Source organism: Catharus ustulatus, chromosome 23 (genome assembly GCF_009819885.2).
Source record: "Catharus ustulatus isolate bCatUst1 chromosome 23, bCatUst1.pri.v2, whole genome shotgun sequence".
Taxonomy (NCBI): Eukaryota; Metazoa; Chordata; class Aves; order Passeriformes; family Turdidae; genus Catharus; species Catharus ustulatus.
Window position 1 is genome coordinate 590,717 of NC_046243.1, and position 13,235 is coordinate 603,951.

The window sequence follows — 13,235 nt, forward strand, 5'->3', positions numbered from 1 at the left end:
CGTGCCACTGAGGGGGGCACCGAGCCCCTTCCCCATTTTTTTCCTCCTACGAAAACTCTGCAGCCCCAAAGATAAAAAGGGAAGATCTTCCCAAACAAGGCAAGATTTGGGTGAGTCACCAGAAAATTCGAGGCTGGGAAAGGTCAGGGAATGGAAGCAGGGACTGGAATGATTTGGGATAAATCCAAAAGCCCCTTCCCCAAATTTTTCCTCTCAAGAAATTGCTGCAGCCCCAAAAATTAAAGCGAGCAAGGGAAGATTTGAGTGAATCACCAGAAAATTCCAGGCTGGGAAAGGTCAGGGAATGACCCTGGACCTACAAAAACCTGGGAGCAGGGAATGGAGGGGTTGGGATTATTTGGGATGAATCCTGGAGCCCCTTCCCAGGTCTGGGATCCACCCCCAGCATTGATAATATCCAGGGATTAATTAGGCACTAATGAAGTTTGGCCTTCCCAGCCATAATTACAGATTTTCCTGCCCAATCCAATGTTCTGCTCCTTCTCTTCTTGCTGTAGGGTTTTTTTGGGGGGATGTTTATGGGTTTTTTTTGTGTTAAATCCCAAATCTTTATGGAGTGATCATTTCCACCCCATTCCCCATTGATGTGCCCTACAGACTCCACCCCAAACTGGGATCCCTGCCTTCCTGGGACCCCCCAGCCCTACAGACCCCACCCCAAATTGGGGTCCCTGCCTTCCTGGGACCCCTCAGCCCTACAGACCCCACCCCAAATTGGGTCCCTGCCTTCCTGGGACCCCTCAGCCCTACAGACCCCACCCCAAATTGGGTCCCTGCCTTCCTGGGACCCCCCAGCCCTATAGACCCCACCCCAAATTGGGATCCCTGCCTTCCTGGGACCCCCCAGCCCTACAGACCCCACCCCAAATTGGCATCACCCCTTTCCTCAGGGAATCCCGACCTTACAGACCCCACCCCAAATTTGACACTCCCTTTTTGGGACCCTCCCACCCCACTTTGGGGTCACCCCCTTTGTGGGAACCCCCACCCACCTGCGTTTTGCCCTTTCCCGGGTCACCCCAACCCTACAGAGCCCCCCAGGCTCTGTCCAGAGCCCCCCACGGGACCCCAAAATCCGCCCCTGGTTCCCCCCCAACGCCGCGGCCCCAGCGCGCCGCGTTCCCAACGCTCTTTGCGGCACAGCGATTTTATTTGCATATCCCCGCCCCCTACAGTGCGATCATCCCTTATAAGGTGTCTGACCACGCCCATATCCAAATTAGCCCCGCCCCTCGTGTCCCGCCCCGCCTCGCGCATTCGCGGTCCTGCAGCGCCCCCTGCCGGCGGCTCCGGGCAGCGCGCGGGGCCCGTCCTGACCCCCCAAAACCGGGGACCCCCACCCCCCCCATCGGGACCCCCCCTTCAGGACCCCTTCCTGTCCCCCAAAACCAGAGACCCGCCCCCCTACGGGACCCCGTCCTGACCCCAAAAAACCAGGGACCCCCCCAAAACCAGGGACCCCGTCCTGACCCCCCCAAAACCACGGACCCCTCAAAACCCAGGACCACCCCCTCGGGATCCTCCCCATCGGGACCGCGTCCTGACCCCCCAAAACCAGAGACCCCACTTCGGGGTCCCCCCCAAACCAGGACCCCCCTCCGAGTCCCCGTCCTGAACCCCAAACCCCGGATCCCATCAGTGACCCCCACCCTGAGCCCCCCCAATCCCAGACCCTCCTTTGGGACCCCCCTGGACCTTCACCCTGAGCCCCCAATCCCAGACCGCCCCCTCCTGCCCGACACCCCCCAAATTCTGCCCCTAAACCCCCTCTTGGGGTCCCCACAGGCTCCCCCAGTTCTTGTGACCCCCCTCAACCCTTGGGACCCCCCCCCCCCCCATCCTGGTGACCCCCGGGGTCACCCCCAAACCAGGGACCCCCCCTTGGTTCCCCCACGCCCCTCCCTCAACCCTTCTGACGTCACCGCATCCCAAAATTGTCCCCCCAAAACGCGAGTGACACCCCAAACTCTGCCCCGGGACCCCCCCCAGCTCTGGGGGGCTTCGGGGGGCGGCTCCGGGCGGACACTGACGGATGGGACCCCCCAGAACCGGGGGGCGCAGCTGGCGGAGCTCCCGTGTCCCCTCCCAGGGGGACCCGCAGATGTCACCGCAGCTGGGACCCCCCAAAACCCCCCTGGTGTCCCCTGGGTGTCCCCCGGCCTGGATGTCACCCCCTCAACGGGTGACAAAGGCTCTGTGAAACCCCCCTCACCCCAAAATCCGCGCTCGGTGCGACAGGGGGTGGCGGGGAGTGACAAACCCTGGGGACCCCCAGACCGGAGGCACCCGGGGGTGGGGTCCCCACTGTCCCCATCCCTGGGGGGGCTCCGTGTCCCCTCTGTCCCCTCCCTGGCGACCCTGGGTCACCCCCGCTCCCTCCGCAGCCCGGGGCGACCGAGAACAAAGAGGAGGAGGAGGAGCAGCCCCGGCGGTGACAGCTGGTGGCCCCCGGGTGACACGGGGACAAAGGCAGCGCTGCCGGGGACAAAGGGGCGGAGGGAGGGGGGGGACGGGGCTGGGGGAGCGCGGCCCCACAAAAACCCCACAGAAAAACCCCCCAGAAAAACCCCACAGCGGGGTCCGTAAGTGCAGGGGAGGGCGGGTTTGGGGAGCCGCTTTTGGGGTGCCGGTTTTGGGGTGCTCATTTTGGGAAGCCCATTTCGGGGTGCTCGTTTTGGGATGCTCGTTTTGGAGTCCCCAATTCGGGGTGCTGGTTTCTGGGTGCTCAATTTGGGGTGCCCGTTTTGAGCTGTCCATTTCGGAGTGCCGATTTCAGGATGCCCGTTTTGGGATGCCCATTTCGGGGTGCTGATTTCGAGGTGCTAAATTCAGGATGCCCGTTTTGGGATGCCCATTTCGGGGTGCTCAATTCAGGGTGCCGGTTTTGGGGTGCCGATTTAGCGGTGCCCATTTCGGGGTCCCAATTCGGGGTGCCCGTTTTGGGATGCCGATTTCGGGGTACCAATTCGGGGTGCCGATTTAGCAGTGCCCGTTTCGGGGTGCTCAATTCAGGGTGCCCAATTCGGGGTTCCGATTTCGGGGTGCCCGTTCGGGGGTGCCCATTTAGTGGTACCCAATTCAGGGTGCCCGTTTTCTGGTGCCGATTTCGGGATGCTCAGTTCGGGTTGCTCAGTTCGGGTTGCCGATTTCGGGGTGCCCGTTTTGGGGTACCAAATTCAGGGTGCCGGTTTCGGGGTGCCCATTTTGTGGTGCCGATTTCGGGGTGCTCAATTCGGGGTGCCCGTTCCGGGGTGCCGATTTAGCGGTGCCCATTTCGGGGTGCCCAATTTAGGGTGCCCGTTTTGAGATGCCGATTTCGGGGTGCTGATTTAGCGGTGCCCATTTCGGGGTGCCCAATTTAGGGTGCCCGTTTTGAGATGCCGATTTCGGGGTGCCCATTTCGGGGTGTCCAATTCAAGGTGCCCAATTTGGGGTGCCCGTTTCGGGGTCCCCCAGCCGCACCAACTCACGGCTCGATTCTCCTGCGGGAAGAGGAAAATCCCCCGGGGCGGGGGCTCCGGTATTTGGACACCCGGGACCCCCCAAAGCATTCGGGACCCCCCAGCCGGGTCCAGCGTGTCCCCGCTCCCCGAGCGGAGCTGTCGCCGCCGCGGTGACACACCGGTGACACACCGGTGACACATCGGTGACACATCGGTCCCCGGGGCGCGGGGGCAGCTGCGGCCGCGCTCGGCGCTGATTTAACGAGGAAATTTGGGAACCGTGGAGCAGCTGCAGCGTCTGCCCTGGGGAGGGAGCGGGGACAGGCGGCAGGGGGGGGTTGGGGGGGTCCCTCTGCTGTCCCCACCCCGCTGGGGACATCGGGGAGCGGTGGCTCGGTCCTAAAAATTTGGCTGAGAGGGGATGGAGAGGGAGGAGGAGAGGGAGGAGGAGAGGGAGGAGGAGCGCTCCGAGAGGGGAGAGGGATTTGGGGGCTCGGGGATGAGAGGAGGGAGGGGGAGAGATCGGGGGGGGAAGGATGGGGAGAGGGATGGACAGAGGGATGGACAGAGGGGTGGACAGAGGGGTGGACAGAGGGATGGACAGAAGGATGGACAGAGGGGTGGACAGAGGGATGGACAGAGGGATGTGGGGAGAAATTGAGGAGGAATGAAAGAACAGGGCAGAGAAACGAAGAGAGGGATAGGAGGAGGGACGGACAGAGGGATGGACAAGGGACGGACAGAGGGGTGGACAGAGGGACGGACAGAGGGGTGGACAAGAGGGGTGGACAGAGGGACGGACAGAGGGATGGACAGAGGGATGCAGGAAACAGTGGCAGAAGAGCTGGGGGGACACCGGGATGGATGGATGGATGGATGGACAGACGGACGGACGGAAGGACAGACGGGCAGTGCACAGGACAGGCAGGGCCGGGTGGCGCGGGGGTGGCCACGGGGACAGTTGGGGACAGCAGGAAGGGCCCCAGAGCCGCCCCGCAGCTGGCGGGACCGCGGGGGAGCCCCCGGCCCGGCCCCCCCGGTAACGGAGCGAGCGCGGCTGCCGGGGACGCGGGGACGGGGCTGGGACAGATGGAGGGACCTTAATTGGTAATTAAATCCCTCCCTGGCAGGTGAGATGGAGCAGCAGCCGGCCGGGGAGGGGGAGGGGAGGTGACACGGCCGGGGGGGAGGTGGCACCGCCGGGGTTCCCATTCCCTGGTCCTGTCCCGTCCCTTTGTCTGGAGCAAACCCAGCCCTGGCTCCCCCGGGCTGGTGACAGTCACAGCACGGCAGGGACAGGGACCCGTGAGGCTTTTTGTGGGGTTGGGACTGTCCCTTCCGTCCCTTCTGTCCTTGTCCCATCCCTTCCATCCACGTGTCCCTTTAGTCCGTGTCCCCTCTTTCCATGTCCCCTCCATCCCCGATCCCAATTTCCCTCCATCCCCGATCCCTGTTTCTCCACATCCCGGTGGGTCCCGGGGAGGGTCCGGCCGGAGGATAAAGAACTTCATGGCCCGAGCGCCCCCCCGATGCCATCCCTATGGTGACAGTGGGGACAGGGACCCCCAGACCCTCCCGGTGTCCCCCAGAGCCCCCCCGGAGCCCCCATCCCCAGCGGGGACCCTCCGCGGCTCCGTGCGCGGCAGTGCCAGGCGGCCGCTCATTAATGAGCCCGTTAATCACCGGTAGAGGGGTAATGAGGGGCTCCCCGGAGCCCGGCTGTCACCGAGCGGGGACGGGGACAGGGACAGGGACAGGGACAGGGACAGGGATCGGCAGAGAGGGCACGGACAGGGGGACAGCGGCTCGTGGGGCTCAGGGGACAACACGGGGGTGGGGACAGCGGGCAGGGGGAGCTGCGGGCAGGGCGGGGAGTGCGGGGTGCGGGGAGGGACGGAAGGAGGGAATCGGGGCGGGATGCGGGGCGGGATGCGGGGCGGGATTTAGGGTCAGATGCAGAGTTAGGATGCAGGGTTGGTTATGGGGCGGTACCTGGCGGGGCGGGATGCAGGAGGGATACAGGATTGGGATGCAGGAGGGATACAGGATTGGGATGCAGGAGGGATACTGGGTTGGGATGCAGGCGGGATACAGGGTTGGTTATAGGAGCAGGTTCTCCCCCGCTGCCTTGCGGATCCCCACCCTGCGCACGGGCTGGGACCCCAGGGACGGCTCCGGCCCGGGGCTGCTGGCGGGGGAGTCGGAGCTTTTGGCAGCCACCGAGTCGTGGGTCTGCAGCAGCGACTGGGACACACGGGCGGGGCACCGCGGTGTTCTGCAGGGGGACACGCGACCCCCACGCGACGCCACGCGACCCCCACGGGACCCCACGGGACCCCCACGCGACCCCCACGCGACCCCACGCAAATCCACGTGACCCCACGTGACCCCACGCGACCCCCACGCGACCCCCACGCGACCCCACGCGACCCCACGCAACCCCACGGGACCCCACGGGACCCCACGCAAATCCACGCGACCCCACGCAAACCCACGCGACCCCACGCGACCCCCACGCGACCCCCACGCGACCCCACGCAAATCCACGTGACCCCACGCGACCCCCACGCGACCCCACGCGACCCCACGCAAACCCACGCGACCCCACGCGCCCCCCCGGGACACCCACGCGACCCCACGCGCCCCCCCGGGACCCCACGCGACCCCCACGCGATCCCACGGGACCCCACGGGACCCCCCGGGGCCCCCAGTCAATTCCACGCGACCCCCACGGGACCCCGAGAGACGCCACGGGACCCCACAAGAACCCCAGGCGACAGGCACGCGACTGGCACGCGACTGGCACGCGACTGGCACGTGTCCGGCACGCGACTGGCACGCGACTGGCACGCGACTGGCACGCGACCGGCACGCGATCGGCACGCGACTGGCACGTGACCGGCACGCGACTGGCACGCGACCGGCACGCGACCGGCACGTGTCTGGCACGCGACCGGCACGCGACTGACACGTGTCTGGCACGCGACCGGCACGCGACTGACACGTGACCGGCACGCGACTGGCACGTGACCGGCACGCGACTGACACGTGACCGGCACGTGACCGGCACGCGACTGACACGTGACCGGCACGCGACCGACACGCGACTGGCACGTGTCTGGCACGCGACCGGCACGTGCCGGGGGTCCCGCCGCCCCCCGTTTCGGGTCCCGCCGCCCCCCGCCCCGGTCCGTTCGGTCCCGCAGGATCCGGGCCAGCTCCGCCGCCGCTGCCCGCGCGTCCGGCCGCGCCAGGCGCCCGATGTCCCGCAGGATCTCCTGCACCAGCGCCAGGTTGTCCCCGCGCACCGCCTGCAGCTGCCGCTCCTCCAGCCGCTCGTGCGCCTGGGGACAGCGGGGACACCCCCGGGGACACCGCCGGGGACAGCCCCGGGTGGAATTCCGCTTCCCCCTCTTCCTTTTTCCCCCGTTTCCCCCTTTTTTTTTTCTCAGTTTTTCGGCATTCCCGGAGTCAAAGGGAGAGCGCTGCTTCCCTCTAGCGGCTGCGGGGACAGAGGGGACAGGGACAGGGACAGGGACAGGGACAGCAGGAAATGGAACAGGGACAGGGGCTGGGCCTGGAGAAGGGAAGGCTGAGAGTGGAAATATCCAAAATATCCATGGAAATATCTGAAATATCAATGGAAATATCTCAGATATCCATGGAAATATCCCAAATATAAATAGAAATATCTCAGATATCCATAGAGATCTCTCATTTTGGGAAAGGGAGCTCATCAATGCATGGAAATATCTCAGATATCAATGGAAATATCTCTGATATCCATGGAAATATCTCAGATATCCATGGAAATATTCCAAATATCAATGGAAATATTTCAGATATCCATGGAAATATCTCCGATATCCATGGAAATATCTCAAATATCCATGGAAATCTCGTGTTTTGGGAAAAGGATCACACCAATGTGTGGAAATATCTCAAATATCCAGGGAAATATTCAGATATCAATGGAAATATCCCAAATATCAATGGAAATATCTCAGATATCCATGGAAATATCCCAAATATCAATGAAAATATCTCAGATATCCATGGAAATCTCTCATTTTGGGAAAGGGAGGCCATCAATGCATGGAAATATCTCAGATATCCATGGAAATATCCCAAATATCAATGGAAACATCTCTGATATCCATGCAAATATCTCAAATATCCATGGAAATATCTCAAATATCAACGGAAATATCTGAAATATCCATGGAAATATCCCAAATATCCACGGAAATCTCGTGTTTTGGGAAAAGGATCACATCAATGTGTGGAAATATCTCAAATATCCACGAGAATATTCAGATATCAATGGAAATATCCCAAATATCCATGGAAATATCTCAGATATCCATGGAAATATCCCAAATATCAATGGAAATATCTCAGATATCAATGGAAATATCCCAAATATCCATGAAAATATCTCAGATATCCATAGAGATCTCTCATTTTGGGAAAGGGAGTCCATCAATGCATGGAAATATCTCAGATATCCATGGAAATAGTCCAAATATCAATGGAATATCCCAAATATCAATGGAAATATCTCTGATATCCACGGAAATAGCTCAGATATCCATGGAAATATCCCAAATATCCATGGAAATCTCGTGTTTTGGGAAAGGATCACATCAATGTGTGGAAATATCTCAGATATTCATGTACATATCTCAGATATCCATGGAAATATCCCAAATATCCATGGAAATCTCGTTTTTTGGGTAAAGGATCATATCAATGTGTGGAAATATCTCAAATATCCACGGGAATATTCAGATATCAATGGAAGTATCCCAAATATCAATGGAAATATCTCAGATATCAATGGAAATCTCTCATTTTGGGAAAGGGAGTCCATCAATGCATGGAAATATCTCAGATATCCATGGAAATATCCCAAATATCAATGGAAATATCTCAGATATCCATGGAAATATTCCAAATATCAATGTAATATCTCAGATATCAATGGAAATATCTCTGATATCCATGGAAATAGCTCAGATATCCATGGAAATATCTCAGATATCAATGGAAATATCTGAAATATCCATGGAAATATCCCAAATATCCACGGAAATCTCATGTTTTGGGAAAAGGATCACATCAATGTGTGGAAATATCTCAGATATCAATGGAAATATCCCAAATATCAATGGAAATATCTCAGATATCCATGGAAATCTCTCATTTTGGGAAAGGGAGCTCATCAATGCATGGAAATATCTCAGATATCCATTGAAATATCTCAAATATCCATGGAAATCTCGTGTTTTGGGAAAAGGATCACATCAATGTGTGGAAATATTTCAAATATCCATGGGAATGTTCAGATATCCATGGAAATATCCCAAATATCCATGGAAATATCTCAGATATCCATGGAAATATCTCATTTTGGGAAAGGGAGCCCATCAGTGTGTGGAAATATCTCTGATATCATGATTTTAAGTATTCAGATGTGCTTTTCTGGTCTTAATTCTGTGTAATCATCACCAGGATTTCTCATTTTTATCATCATTTATCACCTTGAACTCCCTGTACCCTTAGCTGTGCTGCACAGGGAGCTGTGAGGAATCCAATCCATGCACAGAAAAACTCCTCACTTTGCAAATAAATGTTTTGAAATGTGTTGAAATGATGAAAAAACAAATCTTTGAAATGTTTTATTTGTTTTAAGGAGCATCAGGGGGTATAGCTCAGTGGTAGAGCATTTGACTGCAGATCAAGAGGTCCCTGGTTCAACTCCAGGTGCCCCCTCCCTTTTTTCTTTCCTTTTCCCACCTTCCTTTTGCCCAAATCTTTCACAGAAAAAAATCCCTGAGCTGGTGCTGTGTGTGGGGTGTTGGTTCTGAGCTTTTTTTTTTCCTTTTTTTGTCTCCTTCCACTTTTTTTTTGCCAAAATCCTTCCCGAAAAGCAGCTGGAGAGCTCTGGTTGGATCTTGTGAGTTTGTTCTGGGAGCTTCAATTCCAGAGGATTTGGGCTCTGACTGCTGGGAAATTTCAGGATTTCTGTTCTGTGTGACACCCAGTCCCTCTGTAGTAACTCCCCCCTCTAATTTTCATTTTTTTCTCCTCATTTTCATACCAAATTTCTGGTATATCACACTTTTCCACTTGCACACTGAGATTCACAGGGAGCTGCTAATTAATGGAATCCAATCCACGGACAGAAAAACTCCTCACTTTGCAAAGAAATGTTTTGAAATGCAAAAAAAACCCATCCTTGAAATATTTTATTTTAATTTAGGAGGTGTCAGGGGGTATAGCTCAGTGGTAGAGCATTTGACTGCAGATCAAGAGGTCCCTGGTTCAACTCCAGGTGCCCCCTCCCTTTTTTTCCCTCTTTCCACCTTCCTTTTGCCCAAATCTTTCACAGAAAAAAATCCTGAGCTGGTGCTGTGTGTTGATTGTGAGCTGCAGCAGTTTTGGGGTTGTGCTCTCAGCTCTGTTTGTGCTTTTGTGTCCTTAATTCTGTGTAATCATCACCAGAATTTCTCATTTTTATCATCATTTATCGCCTTGAACTCCCTGTATCCCTACCTGGGCTGCACAGGGAGCTGTCAGGAATCCAATCCATGCACAACAAAACTTTTTTATTTTTTTTCCCCCCCAATAAAAAAGTTTTTAAATCTCTCTGTTGCAGTGTCTGACCCAGGGGGTATAGCTCAGTGGCAGAGCATTTGACTGCAGATCAAGAGGTCCCTGGTTCAACTCCAGGTGCCCCCTCTCTTTTTTTTCCTTTTTCCACCTTCCTTGTGCCCAAATCTTTCCTGGGAAGGTCCTGTGGGATGTGGGAGCTGTGCTGGGTGGAAGCAACAAGGCCCTGCAGAAGTGCAGGGTTTTGTATTGGGTAGGAACCACACTTTTCTCTGTTTTTAATCCCCTGTAGCCACAATTTACCAGGATTTCTCCTAATTCCCACCATTTCTCATCATTTATTTCATTTAACTCCCTGCACATCCTTTGGGACCTGTCAAATGGAGGGATCCAAGGTACAGAGAGCAAAACCTGAGTCTCCAAAAATGGAATTAAATGTGTCAGGGGGTATAGCTCAGTGGTAGAGCATTTGACTGCAGATCAAGAGGTCCCTGGTTCAACTCCAGGTGCCCCCTTTTTTCCCCATAAAAAATGAAGAAGATTTCTCATTTTTTCCTTTTTTTACACCCCCAGTGTCTGTTCCTTCACAGCAGCAGGGCTGGGAACTCCAGGATTCATAAACCCTGCAGGAATCCAACCTGTGGGGCAGGGACAAAATCCAGACACAAAAATTCTGTACAGGTTTGGCTGGGACATCTCCCTGCAGTGGGAATAAAACCTGGGCTGGGTTTCAGGGATTTTATTTCTCTTTTTTCTGAGCAGAGAGCCAGGGGGTATAGCTCAGTGGTAGAGCATTTGACTGCAGATCAAGAGGTCCCTGGTTCAACTCCAGGTGCCCCCTCCCTTTTTTTTTCCTTTTTCCACCTTTCTTTTGCCCAAATCTTTCACAGAAAAAAATCTTGAGCTGGTGCTGTGTGTTGGTTGTGAGCTGCAGCAGTTTTGGGGTTTTGCTCTCAGCTGTTTGTGCTGTTCTGTCCTTAATTCTGTGTAATCATCACCAGGATTTCTCATTTTTATCATCATTTATCACCTTGAACTCCCTGTACCTTTAGCAGAGCTGCACAGGGAGCTGTGAGGAATCCAATCCATACAAAACAAAACTTTTTTATTTTTTTTCCCCAATAAAAAAGTTTTTAAATGTCCCTCTTGCAGGCTCTGTCCCAGGGGGTATAGCTCAGTGGTAGAGCATTTGACTGCAGATCAAGAGGTCCCTGGTTCAACTCCAGGTGCCCCCTCTCTTTTTTTTCTTTTTCCACCTTCTTTTTTCCCAAATCTTTCACAGAAAAAAATCCCTGAGCTGGTGCTGTGTGTTGGTTCTGAGCTGCAACAGTTTTGGGGCTGTGCTCTCAGCTCTGACTGTGCTTTTGTGTCCTTAATTCTGTGTAATCATCACCACAATTTCTCCTTTTTATCATCATTTATCACCTTGAACTCCCTGTACTTTTAGCAGAGCTGCACAGGGAGCTGTTGAAGAAAAGAATCCAACTGAGAGACAGCAAAACTCTTTTTTTTTTTCAATAAAAAGTTTTTAAATCTCTCTGTTGCAGGCCCTGTCCCAGGGGGTATAGCTCAGTGGTAGAGCATTTGACTGCAGATCAAGAGGTCCCTGGTTCAACTCCAGGTGCCCCCTCCCTTTTTTTTCATTTTTCCACCTTCCTTTTGCCCAAAACTTTCACAGAAAAAAATCTTGAGCTGGTGCTGTGTGTTGGTTCTGAGCTGCAACAGTTTTGGGGCTGTGCTCTCAGCTCTGACTGTGCTTTTGTGTCCTTAATTCTGTGTAATCATCACCAGAATTTCTCATTTTTATCATCATTTATCACCTTTAACTCCCTGTACCCCTAGCTGGGCTGCACAGGGAGCTGTCAGGAATCAATCCCTGTGCAACAAAACTTTTTTTTTTCCCCCCAATAAAAAAGTTTTTAAATGTCCCTCTTGCAGGCTCTGTCCCAGGGGGTATAGCTCAGTGGTAGAGCATTTGACTGCAGATCAAGAGGTCCCTGGTTCAACTCCAGGTGCCCCCTCTCTTTTTTTCCCCTCTTTCCACCTTCCTTGTGCCCAAATCTTTCACAGAAAAAAATCCCTGAGCTGGTGCTGTGTGTTGGTTGTGAGCTGCAGCAGTTTTGGGGTTGTGCTCTCAGCTCTGTTTGTGCTGTTCTGTCCTTAATTCTGTGTAATCATCACCAGAATTTCTCATTTTTATCATCATTTATCACCTTTAACTCCCTGTATCCCTACCTGGGCTGCACAGGGAGCTGTCAGGAATCAATCCCTGCACAACAAAACTTTTTTTTTTCCTTCCCAATAAAAAGTTTTGAAATGTCCCTGTTGCAGGCTCTGTCCCAGGGGGTATAGCTCAGTGGCAGAGCATTTGACTGCAGATCAAGAGGTCCCTGGTTCAACTCCAGGTGCCCCCTCTTTTGCTGCTTTTTCTCCCTTTTTTTCCTCCACAAACCCTTCACACACAGCCCGTGGAGAGCTTTTCTTACCCCTCTGAGTCTTGCAAATCTCCTGGTGGATCTTTTGCCAAGCCTGAACTCTCCCTTTGCCACGCTCCCCTCTGCTCTGCACGGCCACACAAACTCAAACAGCTGCCACTCGAGTTTTTCCTGTTGGAGTAATTACCCTCAGTTTAATTTAATTTCGGCAGTGAGTTCAGTGTATAACGTGTTTGCCCCAGGCCCTGACGCCCAAGCCAGCCCGGTTTGGTGACTCAGGGTCATCCTGGGTAGCCCCGGGGCTCGAACCCGTGACCTGCGGCCCCGCGGGCGGCAGCGCTGCCCCTGAGCCACGCCCCGGCCGCGGGGATGGGGGGGGGCGGGGGGAGCCGCGGGCGGGGTGGCGCAGGGGCAGCGCGGTGGGCTGGGGAGCGCGGGGTCACGGGTTCGAACCCGGCCTGGGCCTGCCAGGGAGTGCGAGGGACGGCCTTGGGAGATCACGGGATCCAAACTGGGAAATCACGGCTCTTATCCCGGGAGATCATAGGATCTAAACTGGGAAATCACGGCTCTTATCCCGGGAGATCATAGGATCTAAACTGGGAAATCACTGCTCTTATCCCGGGAGATCATAGGATCTAAACTGGGAGATCACTGCTGGTACCCCAGGAGATCACCGGGTATATCCCAGGATATCACTGCTGTTATCCCAGGAGATCAC

At 55.0% G+C, this 13,235-nt stretch overlaps 9 non-coding genes across 9 annotated transcripts; all 9 read left to right on the top strand.

The window, feature by feature from the left end:
- Positions 1 to 9,167: 9,167 nt before the first annotated feature.
- Positions 9,168 to 9,239, top strand: TRNAC-GCA. Its single transcript has one exon. It is a non-coding gene; the product is annotated as a tRNA-Cys (tRNA).
- A 499-nt stretch (positions 9,240 to 9,738) lies between these two features.
- Positions 9,739 to 9,810, top strand: TRNAC-GCA. Its single transcript has one exon. It is a non-coding gene; the product is annotated as a tRNA-Cys (tRNA).
- A 326-nt stretch (positions 9,811 to 10,136) lies between these two features.
- TRNAC-GCA lies at positions 10,137 to 10,208 on the top strand. Its single transcript has one exon. It is a non-coding gene; the product is annotated as a tRNA-Cys (tRNA).
- Positions 10,209 to 10,522: 314 nt separating this feature from the next.
- On the top strand, positions 10,523 to 10,594 carry TRNAC-GCA. Its single transcript has one exon. It is a non-coding gene; the product is annotated as a tRNA-Cys (tRNA).
- A 254-nt stretch (positions 10,595 to 10,848) lies between these two features.
- TRNAC-GCA lies at positions 10,849 to 10,920 on the top strand. The gene has a single exon. It is a non-coding gene; the product is annotated as a tRNA-Cys (tRNA).
- Positions 10,921 to 11,242: 322 nt separating this feature from the next.
- On the top strand, positions 11,243 to 11,314 carry TRNAC-GCA. The gene has a single exon. It is a non-coding gene; the product is annotated as a tRNA-Cys (tRNA).
- Positions 11,315 to 11,637: 323 nt separating this feature from the next.
- On the top strand, positions 11,638 to 11,709 carry TRNAC-GCA. The gene has a single exon. It is a non-coding gene; the product is annotated as a tRNA-Cys (tRNA).
- A 319-nt stretch (positions 11,710 to 12,028) lies between these two features.
- Positions 12,029 to 12,100, top strand: TRNAC-GCA. The gene has a single exon. It is a non-coding gene; the product is annotated as a tRNA-Cys (tRNA).
- Positions 12,101 to 12,421: 321 nt separating this feature from the next.
- On the top strand, positions 12,422 to 12,493 carry TRNAC-GCA. Its single transcript has one exon. It is a non-coding gene; the product is annotated as a tRNA-Cys (tRNA).
- The last annotated feature ends 742 nt before the right edge of the window (positions 12,494 to 13,235 follow it).